The 14,041-nt window shown below is 36.6% G+C and overlaps 1 protein-coding gene across 2 annotated transcripts in view; it reads left to right on the top strand.

Moving 5' to 3' along the window:
- Nucleotides 1-14,041, top strand: part of PRKG1 (protein kinase cGMP-dependent 1) — a 1,327,126-nt gene that overhangs the window by 621,055 nt on the left and 692,030 nt on the right. The window lies entirely within an intron of this gene.

Below are 14,041 nucleotides of genomic sequence, written 5' to 3'. Positions count from 1 at the left end.
ATTTTTCACCACTGTCTGATAGCCAAATTATGTTTGTATTTTCTAGGCAATTCAAATATCAGCAACTGAAAGTAGAGATAGTTGATATGTATTTCTGATCTCAGGGGAATTTGATAAATGTGTTTAGATTTCTAGCAGCTGTTTTAGTCATGAGAAAAAGGATGTACCTGTATTCCCATCTTCTTGATCTCTATTATTATTTATGTCTTAAGATAGAGTAGGCGTTTCTCAAGAGAAATCTAGTTACTGAGATGTGGCCTGATTTACAAATACAACTATGAAAGTCAACAATTTGATTAATTCGCAAAACCTATACTCAAGTATCACTAAAAGGGTCTAACTGTGTCATCGGTAATAATTTGTTAAGCTTTTTCATAGGAACAGTAGGCTTGCACAGCCCTCATTTTTGTCATCTTGAGAACTATCAGAACTGGCTCCTTCTAGTTGGAAGATTTCTAATATTTAAAAATCGTTCTCCTGAATAAAAAGACTCCGAGCTTTCTTTCCAGAAAAACAAAATAAAGAATCAAACCTCAAAAGGAAACTTTCCTAAAGCAAAGCTGTAATGAATAGCAGCAGTTTGAGTCTTCTGTAAGGTGTATTTACATAGTTTGAGAGAAGTAAATTACCCATTTCAAACACAGAATCCTCATTCTGTGTCAGGATTTTCTCTCTTTACCCCAAGCCAAGTATACGTCACAGTGATTCCCTAGGTGATCTATTTTTCTAAGTTAATCTTTACCTTATACTGAAAGCTAACAGCAATAAATATTTGAAGTAGCTTCTTTTTGCCACTGAACTGCAATATTAATATTCAAAAATTATGATATTTGTATGATATTACTGTAGGATTACATATTGTACAGTTTAGGGTAATAGGAATACTTTCATACAGTACATTTACACATATATATAAATTTCTTTTCCTTTAAATACCAATTAACTGGCAGCAGGTTACTTTTGAAATACGTTGCTTTACTAATCCTGGTTCCAGTAACTTCGGATTTGATCTGGACAAGTTTCATATCATTTCTGAGCCTCAATCTTCTCACTTAAAAATGGGAATTTTCAGGGAATGATTTTTGGGAATGATTATCTGAGTGATAACAGACATACTAAGAACATACAATCTGTTAGTGCCCTTCCATACTGTATACATGTGGATTTAAAGAGACCTAGAACATTTATATTGTTCAATTGTAAGGGAGTAAAATTGTTCTACAGCCATAATTTCTCCATCAGAGATGCTGATTGAAGCCAGTGCAAAGTTCACTGACCATATCCTGTCCTTGACAAATTTATCAGAGATTAGAACATGCTCATCTGTTAAACCAGCCAAACATTGTTCTAATCCTAACGTATATTAGTCTTTGTTCTAGGCACTGATTGCTTATCTTTTTTTAGCATCAGACCATGGTTTTGCTGCTTCTTGGAAAACACTATAGCCCACGCCTTGACTTGATCTTACCAGTTTCATCTGTCCCTCGGGGTAATAAACTCTTTTATTCTAGAATAGAGATTTGAAAATTTAAATATAAAAATCATTTGCAGTTTAAAATGCCATTTCCTGAGCCTCTTCCTTAGATATAATAATTCTAATTCTGAGGTAGGGACTGGGAATAGGCACTATAACCATCTGTTCAAGAGATTCTTACCAACAATTCTTATCCACAGTTGTATTACTCAGTTTAAACTGTGGTGTTTATAGCCAAAGTATTTCGAGAACTACTTATAAGATTTATGGGTGATTTCTTCTTGGAACAAACAAACAGAAATTCTTGTTATATAATCAAATTTCAAAATGAACATATGTTTTCCTATTTGGCTGAAATATGCCAATCTATGATTAGAAAATTAAGTGAGGATTCGGATTGCAGAGATAAGCTCTGGTTGATTGAAGGCAATTAGAATGTGCCCTCTGACCCACATTCTATTAAAATAAACAAATATAGCTTGAGCTTTTAGTCAAGAGGCCAAGAAACTTCTATCAGTTACAATAAAACAATCATCTTTTGATAGTAGCCCAAGAATACAGTTACTTCCTTTTGCTCTTAATGATACTATGAATTATTTTAAAATATACAAATAGTTTTAGATAGATTCTAAATAAAAATTTGATGTAACTGGGTTTTTTAGCAGGGTTGGTTATGTGTGTTGGTTATGAACTTAATAGGAGTATAACTAGATGAGAATCATTCCTTGTCTTGTTGGTAAGTTGCCAGCTGAATATTTGTAAACTAGCATGCCCTGAACTAGCTGCTGGGTACTTATCACTTTTGCTATTTTCCGCTGATAAAAGCTGTAAGGCAATATAAATGAGGGGAAAAAATATCTACCTGATGCAAGTCAGCTTTCATAGCAAAAAATGTTAGTAATTTGGGGAAAATAACTTTTGTTACAGGATCTAATGAAGAGAAGGACAGACTGCTTTATTCACTGTGATCACTGCATACAATGGACATTTACTAGGCCATGCACCGTATTTTCAACTGTAAAACTTGTAAGGGAGTCAGGAAATCACAATGAAGATTAAATGGGAAAGGGGAGAAAGTGGCATTATTCACCATAAGAAGATAAAAATTGTAGAACTTAAAAGTTATTACATTTGAATTCAAGAAATTAATTTCCTACAGGCAAGAATGTTATAGAGTTGTGAGATATACTTAGAATTAATTGAAATAAAAGTAATCTATTATTGTGATAGAGAGAAGGGCAGTGAGGACTGATTTAGGTACAGCCTCCCGATTGATGAGACAGGGCAGGTTAGAAACACCGACAAGGCCCTTAAGAGCTCTGTGTTTCTGTGATTCTTTTTTTTTGATGAACAGCGATCAGCCCAACATGATTATGACTGACTCTGAGAAATTATTTTATGCCAGCATCTGTCACAAACACACCCAGAGGAGGTCAAAGTTGTAGATCCAGATTTTGGTAGGAGAGAGAAAAACATCAGCTCTCCTCCTGTGTCTTCTTATTTCACAAATGAGGGAACTGAGGCATGGGAGGTTATCCCCCACTGCCATTTTCACTTGGAAAATGAGCAGCATATGGAGAACTGGAATCAAAATGCTGGGACCCTCTGGCTAATTTTCCTTCACCTCTGTGTGCTGTCTATTATGGTGTCGCAAGTCATATAAAGAGAATATTAATGTTCTTTTTACTTTCATATATTCCCAACACATTCAGATTGTGAAAAGAATATTTTACTCCAGTGAAGAAAATTGTTCTGTCACCAGAACACAAAGATTTCTACACAGAGATTTCCTTGCAAAAAACCAATTGCTTAGCATAAAAATGCTGCACTTTTTTCATGCATTAGTAAAATCAGTTCTCCCCACCATAATACTGCTCAGCCATTATGTCTGTCAACACTGTGGATGCAAAGCTGAAATCTAAAGCTGTGTCATCAGACGCAAAGGCTTCTAAGCCTTCGCCACGTGTATATATCTTGGGGTGGACTTTTGCAGTCTGTGAGCTCTCTAAGCTTTGTGCCCCTCTTCTGCTCCTCTTCCGTAAACCAGCATTTAGGTACGAAGGCATGGAGTGACGTAGAGAAAGGGAATAAAAATGAGGTGCTTTTATTCATTTCTTACAAATATTATTGAACACTAAATTGTGTCAAACATTTGTAGTTACCAGGAATCTGGAAACAGGTGATTGGTAAGCCTGAAATAACTGAAGATTAAAGAGTATAGTGGAGATCGATTTAAAATTCAGAATGGCAGATAGTTTAACAAAGGTGAACACAGAAGGTGTTGTCCAAGCACATAAAAAGGTTGTTGCCCAAGCACACAGAAGGGACAGTAGGAAATAAAACTGGATTGAAAAATAGGTAGAAGGTAGTAAGGAAAAGTGTGTGTGTGTGTGTGTGTATGAGAGAGGAAAAAAATTTTTCATGTTTAAGTTCTAAGAAAAACATTTAGAGAAGAAAACTCCTACCCTGTGTTAGATGTAAAACCAGGTGGTAACTAATTGGTCTCTATTTGTGGGATACTTGTACATTACCACAAATCAAACCACGTCACCTCTATCCAGGTAAATACAAAAGATGTAAAGTCTTCATCTTTCTTAGTGGCTGAATAGTATCCATGTATACACAGTATACATATACCACAGTTTATCAATCCATTCATGGTTTGCTGAGCACCTGGGTTGTTTCCACATCTTGGTGATTATGTATTGAGCTGCTATAAACATTAGAGTGCAAATGTCTTTACGGTAAAATGATTTTTTCTTTTCTTCTGAGTAGGAAGCTAGTATGGGACTCCAGGATCAAATGGAAGGTCTACTTTTAGCTCTTTGAGAATTCTCCATACTTCTTTCCAAAGGGGCTGTATCAGTTTGCAATCCCATCAGCAGTGTAAAAGTGTTCCCTTCTCTCTGCACCTCCTTGGTAATGTATCCCAAGAATGGAAAAACAAGCATCCCATGTACTCAATACTAATTTGAACTAGTAGATGAACAACCACAGTCCCACATGAGAGGAAAAACACAACTGAATTCGAGAAGAGGGAGGGAGGAAGTGGGGAGGAACTCGGTAAACTCCCGCCTAACAGTAGGGGCAGTATAATGTAGGGGTGTACGGCACATCTCCTAGACGAAGGACTCAGATACAATTCAGAGTTTTCCTAACAAACACAAACAATGTTACTTAATCATATGTACCATCACAGTAGTCTGAAATAATATAATTAAAAAAACACCTCACCTAATAAAATATATCAAGAAATTCAAGATCAAGTCTGTCATTGAACAAAAGAAAAGTACTTTTTAAATAGCACTTTTGCGTGAATAAACTTTTGATTTGGGGGGAATTTTTTTCATAGATATCTGCCTAATCAGTAAGTACTCACCAAGTAGTGACTGGTTTGAATACTTTGTTAGCACTGGGGAAGGTAGAATAAATTGTCACCAGAACTACAGAAAGTGTTCAATCTAGTTAAGGAGATAAAATTGGGACGTAGTCACTAAGACTGTGCAGCAATATAATGTCCAAATTAGCATGAAGGATGCAAAGCATGGTTATAAAGCATCTTATGGTAAAAATTCATCCAAGATAATTTTTGATTGCTATTTGAATATTTATTTAGATACATAGTTGCATCTGTAGCGTGATTTTTAATTAGAAATAAAAGAGAGATCCAGAATCTCCATTTATAAAACATTTCTGATTTTGTTATTAGAAAGCCAAGTAATTAAATTTGCCCAGAAAATCACATTAGGTTGCGTTGCATTGGGTCAGGTATACACTTTCATCTCACACGTAACCAGCCCCTTTTAAGATCATAAGCAAATTCTAAAACAGCTACCTGACAACCTCTATTCCCCCCATTAAAGAAAAGAAATCACATTCTAATGTAGCTGCTAATTTGGTTTGCTAATTTTAATTAGTATAGTATGTGTTGCTGGACAGTGTTATCAGGAGGCTACTCTTTAAATAAATACATTTCTGTAGCTTTAGGACTCAAACTGGCAAAAACTGAACAGAGATCCTTTCTGTTTTGATTGAAGGTTAGAGATGAAATAAAATAAGGTTTGAGGAAATCAAAAAAGGTTGCCTTTTATTCACAATTGCTGAAAAGATTGAAAGATAAGATGAAACAGGAAGCAAAGCCTTCAGAACATTGCCTTTGAATGGTTGGGTGAGTTGCTGCAATTAAAAACACATGTTTGCTCCTGCTACAATGCACAAGCAAGACCTACTAGTATTATTTTTGTTTCTGGGTCTTTATAAAAATGTCAGTTCTTGGGCTAGAGGCAGAATATTTGAGAGGAAAAATTGTGTATTTCCTCGGGGCTTGTGCCAACTTTCATAGCTCCAATCTATTAACTGTATCATAGTCACACAATCAATACTTGCCCATTGACAAAGTTGATGAGAGGCCCATCTCCTGTCTGCCATGATTATTGATCAGGCCTATGAGAGGACTTCCTGGCCTTTATCTCTAGGACTAGGTGACAATAGAGGACACTGCATTCACCAGTGGATCTTGTATACTCCTCTCTGCCTTCTCACTCTGAGTTTAGTCTAAATATAAATGACTGGCTATTCAGTATACGTTCTGGCATTCTGGGGCTCTCTGCCTTTATTTTTCTTGTGAAAAGAGGACGTTTTATTAACTTGACTAATTTCCAATGAAATATTCTGACCAATTTATATGTTATACCTCATGAAGGAAACATATAGAATATAGAATGTTTCTAATGATCCTCATGAGTATTGACCGGTAAATTTCAAATAGTTAGGGCCTCCGATTTTAAATATAGCTACTTGAAGTGGGGATAGTTCTTTTTGTGATGTTCTAAAGTATAATGGCTTTGCTTCTCATTTAAGCCTTTTGAAATTTAAGGCATCTCCATCAACATTAAAGACAGGTATTGGACAGCACCTGGGGCTCAGTGAGTAGGGCACCAGCTCCATATGCCGAGGGTGGCAAGTTCGAACGCAGCCCCAAACAAACTGCAAAAAAAAAAAAAAAATAGCCAGGCATTATGGTGGGCCTGTAGTCCCAGCTACTCAGGAGGCTGAGGAAAGAGAATTGTCTAAGCCCAAGGACTAGAGGTTGCTATGCGCTGTGACACCATGGCACTCTACCAAGGGTGACAAAGTGACACTTTGTCTCTAAAAAAAAATAAAATAAAAATAAAGACAAGTATTGATATGAACATTATGCACACTCAGATTAGTATATTGTGCTTAGAAAATCATTGCTTTAGCTTAAGACAGTCAAAGAATAATTCAACCAAAATAATGTCACAATTCTACTGACATGTAATACAATTTTCAGAGAGTATATCAGACACTTGGAGAGCTCTTTTAGAGTGGTTTCTTTAAGAAGATAATACCTTATATTAAGGGGAAAAGTAGACATAATTTTAACTCCAATTGTTAACTTAAAATGGGTTAGTAGTATTTACTTCCATATGTCTTCAATGTAATCAGTTGCAATCCGTGTTTGCATCCAAGTGATGGTCAGATGGGAACTGGAATTAAGAGTGACCAGATAGAATTGGGCTGGAAAATCAACCCAGTTATCGACTGATAATCTGAGAAAGAGGGTGGCTCTCCAGATTTAAATGGTCTAAAGAAGGGGCTGAGTGGGCGGCGCCTGTGGCTCAGTGAGTAGGGCGCCGGCCCCATATGCCAAGGGTGGCGGGTTCGGACCCAGCCCCGGCCAAACTGCAACAGAAAAATAGCCGGGTGTTGTGGCGGGCACCTGTAGTCCCAGCTGCTCGGGAGGCTGAGGCAAGAGAATCGCGTAAACCCAAGAGTTAGAGGTTGCTGTGAGCCGTGTGACGCCACAGCACTCTACCAGAGGGCGGTACAGTGAGACTCTGTCTCTACAAAAAAAAAAAAAAAAAAAAAAAAAAAGAAGGGGCTGAGTATTTAAAAAAAAAAAAAAAGTAAAAGAGTAAATGGTCTGAAGAGGTGGTGCAAATTTGGGCTTCCTTGAGAGTCCTAGCATAGTTAGGTCTTTGCTTCTCAAATATCAGTGTAGCTATCAAACTTCTATGGGAGTATCTAATGTGTAGATATAGAGATATAAAGTTTGTTTTGCACAAACTTTATGACCACCCTAGATAATTCCATAGTGCATGCAGATCGTTCCAAAAATTTTGAGATATACAAAGCTCAAGAAATATAAAATCCATGTGGACAGAAACAAAATGAAGCCCTCCCAGGAACAATGATAAGCTGAGCAAGTTGAAACTTGCACGGGTGAGTCTGAAAGGATGCTGTCAACTATGTTTCTTGGAAGTGAATAATGGATCATAATACAGTCCATCTCAAAACTTTTGTAGTGACCTATATATTCGTTTCCTATAGCTTGCTATAACAAATTGCCACAAACTGGGTGGTGTAAAGCATCAGAAAGTCATTCTCTCTCAGTTTTTGAGGCCACCAGTCCAATACCTGTTTCAACGCATTAAATCAAGATGTCATCAGGATTGTACTCCCTCTGGAGACTAGAGAAAGACAATCCTTGCCACTTCCGTCGTGGTGACCAGCATTCCCTTGCTTATAGCCACATCCCTCCCATCTTTGGGGCAGTCTTTACATTGCTTTCTCCTCTTCTGTGTGTACAATCTCCTGTCTCTCTCTTTTAAGCACCTGTGTTATTGGATTTAGGGTACATCTAGATAAGCCAGTATAATCTCAAAATAATTGATTACTTCCATAAAAACTTTATCATATAAGGTAACATTCACAATTTCCAGCAATTATGACATGAATATATTTTGTGGAGCCATTATTGCCGACTACCATGGGTCTGGAATGGTATTTAAGACTCTGCAATTGCCTAGATATTGATGTTGATTAGCAAGTGGCTAGATTATGATACTGTAAGGTTCTGTATGAATCTTTCTGGTTCAGAGGAGAATAGTGCTTCTCACCTTTATACAGAAATCACATAGTACAAAGGGACATAGGAGATAGGGTAAAATTTTTAGAAGATGCAATGCAAAAATTGGGATAGTTGTTTGGGAACCAAGCAATCCTTTGGAATGTCAAGCTGAAGCCATGCTTCCAGAGGAAAAATGGGAGTGTATGTCAGGAACCATGACAAAAATCTGTGTTCTCTAAAATAAGTACACAGGCAAGTCAGCAAGCAGATAAGGAATGTCAACACTAAATTTATGCTAATTAGTCTAACACTAGATTCCACCAGCTGGTTTACCTCAGCATCTTCCCAATCATGGCTGAGACTAATATGAAACTAGGTAGTGTTGAGTGTATGAATGGCTCTCAAACTGATGAAGGAATGAAGGAAGGAATAAATAAATAAATATGGCCATTATTTTTTTTTTTATTATTTCAGTAGAGAGCACTTTTTGAAAAATAACTTCTTATCAAGGTGAAAGTATTAGTCATAATTGCCAAGTCATGGAAGAAGCCCAAGTGCCCATCGACCCATGAATGGATTAATAAATTGTGGTATATGTATACCATGGAATATTATGCAGCAGTAAAAAAAAATGGAGACTTTACCTCCTTTATGTTTACATGGATGGAGCTGGAAAGTATTCTTCTTAGCAAAGTATCTCAGGAATGAAAAAAAAGTATCCAATGTACTCAGTACTACTGTGAAACCAATTTATAATAACTCGCACTTGCATATGAAAAATGAAACACAACTTTAGGCTATGATGAAGGAGGGAAGGGGAGGGGGAGGGATAGTAGGGGATAGTAGGGGGACCACAACTATGGAGCACATTGCAAGTACAAGTTGGTTCTATCACGTGTAGAACACAAATGTCCTAATGCTATAAATGGGTAAATGAGATGAAAGCTATGCTGATTAGTATGATGTAAGCACTCCAATTTGTACAAATAATTAACACACTGAAATGGGCATAAATGTATTTATGATCTACGCACAAAAGACTTAATAAAGAAAATAAAATTATAAAAAAAAATTTAAAAAGGTGAAAGTATTAGAGTCTATCAATTTATTTAGATTCAGATTAGACAAAGGAAGTTAGAGTGGTATTGTATGTTGGGAGGAAAATATGGCACCAAAAAGAAGGCAGTTTCATTACTAAAGACATTTAAGTCTAAATGGACTTGTTCTCTGGGACTTTGGACTTGTTCTCTAGGTAGTTATAATGTCTGGAACAAGTTAAGTATGTTTAATAAGTGGTGCGTTGATATTGCATGACATTTTTGTGTTATACATAGTATTCAATATGCTGTCTCATGTTATCAATGCATAGTTCAGTGAAATCTGCAAAACTACAGTGAATATAATATTTTAGCACTATACATACATCCATTTCTGCACATGCTCCTAAAACATGTTGCCTCAATACAGTTCCTCAAATTTCACCAAATAAACTTTTTGCCTTTAGCCTAACACACACTGCCGCATCATCCAACCTAGTTTTTCAGTTTATCATGCAGACATTTCTACACCACTCTGGCCTAGGAAGGGTGGTGTGTCATGCTGTTGGAATCAATCAGATGACTTTCTCCTGATCAGGAAATGGGGCAGTATTTGATCATTAAAATGATCAAACATTGTTTAAGACTTTAGTGACTACAGGGTTACCATGGCCTTTTGCTACACTCAACCAAAAGAGAATGGGCTGTGGAATTGTAAAACTTGGATTGGAAAAATAAGAATAAAATACAATATTGGATGATGGCTTTTCATTTTAAAATGATTTAAAGTTATGAAATGAGTCAGTGCTCCTGCATGTGTGGTAATGAAATTCTATAGATCTCATATACTCCCTTAGTGATCTAAATTAACTTGGGCAGGCTATTTTTTCATAAAGGATCTCCCTCATCTTACTTTAATCTGATTTCAGCTCATTCATCGCTTCTCTGGTAAAATTTTTTCTGACGTCCAAGACAAGTCAAATTCACTTATTTCATACTTTTATGGAAACACATACTTATTAGTACTTACGTGATTATTTGCCTGATTTTTGTTCTTTTGCCAATTATGAGGTCTTCAATCACAGATACTATATATATATATATATATATATACATGTGTTTTGCTAAATATTTTAGCAAAATAGGTCTTCAATCACAGAAACTATATATATATATACATACACACATATATATAGTTTTGCTAAATATTTTATCCTTAGTATAATCACAATATCTGGCATGAAGTTTGTACTCAAGAAATAATTGGTGAGCAAATGGATATAAGAACAAATGAACACGATTTTCAGTGATTCTAGAAACCTTTGCTCTGGGGTCACCCTCATATCTTCTGCTTACGTGACACACTGCAGTTATTGTCGTCCTCAGGAGCCCATTTTGTAATTTATCCAAATATTTATTATTTATTGTTCAATAGATATGTGGGGTATTTTTAAGCTATTTGGGGTGTTGTCTAATATAGGACTTTTTCCTCCCACTTGACTGTTTGGAACAGTGTTATCTCTTCATTTAATAAGTTGGAAATACCATGTAAGGCAATAATCAATATGATGCTTTGAAAGCTAAGGGAAGGATAAAATAAAAGTAAACACCACCAGCTATTTTTGTAAACTGCTTCTCAACCTTTTCCAGAGGAGACTGCAAGTCCTATTCAAGCTGAAATAATGGGTAAAGCAGTCAGAGCTGTTCCAATGGCAGCACCAGGGACTAGCAAGTATCTCTCTGTTTGGTGTGTATAATGTCTGGAAAAAACATGACTACTTACACGGTTGGACTGATTACTTACTTGTCTAGTGGCAGAAAGAGCATTTGTTGTTCCTGGATCAAGCTTCAAGTGAATCAGCCTTCTTTAATGGGACTTATCTTGGCTTAGGAAAAGTATGATTTTTCAATTTCCTTTCAAATCATTTTATCCTAGCTAGTATATATTTTCTTCTTGGCTAGGAAACGAAGCTAACCTTCTAGTGTTTAAAAAAAAAAAGTCATAATTTTATTAGTAAGGATAAAATCTGAAGTATTTAACACTATATTCTCCATTTAGGAATTGCCCTTTAATTCGTTTTTAGTAAAGCATTGATCATATATCTCAAAAATAGAGAGTGTTTGTATGATATCTTGATCTGATCATGTACATTAACCAATCACACAGGGTTCTAACATTACTCTTGACAGCTTCCAGTACTGAAGGACCTATTTTGCTAAGTGTTATTGAGAATGGCACTTGCAGTGTGAGAGAATGATCTGTTTTGACTAACAAATGAAATACTTACAAGTATAATATTCTGACCAATCCCTTGGCATCTGTCATATTTCTTCATAACTTGGTTTTGAAATGACATTCAGTCAAGCTTCTGGTGTGTTGTTCATTTGTTAGTTTTTCCAGGAGAAAAAAAGAACAGGAAAATTCTCTGTGTAGTTTTCAGAAGCTTTCCAGTCAGGCTATTGCCAAATTTGTCAGGGTTCTCTGGCAAGAAAATAAATAATGGCTACATGAGAAGGTACAAGGGTCTGGAGCAATATGTGTAATTTTCAGGAGAGTAACAGAAGTGTGAAAATGGTGTTGGAAAATAGCATGAAAAAAATATACATGTAACATATATAAACTCAATGAATCACTCTGATGTTCCTCAAAATAATAGGGTCTTATAGAAAACCAGAGAAAGACATGACAGAAATTCTTAAAAAGTAGAGTCCTCTAAAATTTGCTTTATAAAATTATCTAGATATATGAAAAAGAAATAGTAACATAAAAAGGATGAAAAGAGCTAGGAGATATACTCATAAAACCTTAATAGCCACATGTCATACTAATGATAATAACTTGAATTTATAACTTGTAATAAGACCTTAAAATTTTAGCTGAAGTTGCTACAAATCTTTAAATCAGAGGGGCTAGCATTAAGTCATTCATTGTTTACTTTGGGTCAAGTACCATGGTAACCTCCAAAGGTGCAAAACTAGCCGCTGATCTCAAGGAGCTTAGCATTTGGAGTTACCTTCTACTACCCTGTTTCCTCGAAAATAAGACAGTGTCTTATTTTAAGGTGTGCTCCCAAAGATGCGCTAGGTCTTATTTTCAGGGGATGTCTTATCTTTCCTGTAAGTAGGTCTTATTTTTGGAGGATGTCTTATTTTCGGGAAAACAGGGTAGTATCTAGAAACTAAACTGAAAACTGCCTTTAGCTGGAAACTATATCTTCGTCTTTTACTGTTCTTATCATATTGACCAAGACTTTTATTAGATTAGTTACTCAATAGAAATTGAGCAAATATCCTCTTCCTTTTTTTTTTTTTTAAATTATTGGTTTCTGTGAAATACTTATGGGCCCTTGACCTATATGATGTTTAATCTATATGGAGTTTTAAGTACTCAATGGCACTTCAGTGATATTCAAATCAAACAACAAATATTGCTTGAGGTAGTTGGTAGTTGACTTAAAGGAAAGGTGGATGTTTGAGATAGTTTAAGTTTTTTTCCAAATAAAATCTTGTGATGAGCAGGAAGCAACTATGAAAAGTAAAAGAGGTAAGGGCAGAAGTAAAAGAGGTGAGGACCCTGTCGAGTGTTCTGCTTTGAAGGTACGGAGGAGTAGAGGCCTCTGTGAGTGCACTGCTGACATGGGAGGAGAGAGGGGGTTCTGCAAGATAGATGTCATGTGCCAGGGTTATTTATAGCGCAAGTCAAGAATAAGATGTTTGATCAAAAGTCGTAAAACTGGATAAAGCATAGGTCCAGAGACATAAAAGAGTTTGGCTTCAAGGGAGATAGCAGGATTGACTGGCTAGTTAATTTTCCCCCAAATTTGTAGAATTTCTATGAATTTCCGGATAGTGTGGATGAAACAAAGATTATCAACAGGGGTGATTTGGCCACCTGCCTGTCTCCCAGAAACAATTTGCAATGTCTGGAGACATTTTTGGTTGTCCCACCTGGGGTTAGGTGCTACGTGAATAGAGAGAATAGCGGCCACGGATGCTGCTGTATATCCTGGAACGCACAGGACGAAACCAAGAATTCACCGACTTAAAACGTCAGGCTGGGGCGGCGCCTGTGGCTCAGTGAGTAGGGCGCCAGCCCCATATGCCGAGGGTGGTGGGTTCAAACCCAGCCCCGGCCAAACTGCAACCAAAAAATAGCCGGGCGTTGTGGCGGGCGCCTGTAGTCCCAGCTACTCGGGAGGCTGAGGCAAGAGAATCGCTTAAGCCCAGGAGTTGGAGGTTGCTGTGAGCCGTGTGACGTCACGGCACTCTACCAGAGGGCGGTACAGTGAGACTCTGTCTCTACAAAAAAAAAAAAAAGTCAGGCTGTAGCACCCCAAGTTGAGAAACCCTGTTGGAGAACTGCTCTTCCTAAGTCTTTCCACACAGCTTCGTTTGACTCCTTTTCACTCTGCTTCTGATGTAACAGTTTTCATCACTCATAGGTCAAATTTTTAATACTGATGAACTGATTTTGGCTTTACAGATTTTTTCAACTTTAACAAAACTGCGTCTTTCCCGTTAGCCATCATAGCTGGGTGTTTTTTAGGAGGATGTTCTGAGAAAATATTTTGTTCTAATAAAGCACAGGATATGAGTCCTGATTAAAACAAGGAAAAATTAAACCTCTGGGCTCCAAAGATATATTTTTGTATTAGT

This window comes from Nycticebus coucang, chromosome 3, assembly GCF_027406575.1.
Source record: "Nycticebus coucang isolate mNycCou1 chromosome 3, mNycCou1.pri, whole genome shotgun sequence".
Lineage (NCBI taxonomy): Eukaryota > Metazoa > Chordata > Mammalia > Primates > Lorisidae > Nycticebus > Nycticebus coucang.
This window is presented reverse-complemented; position numbering and strand designations above follow the sequence as displayed.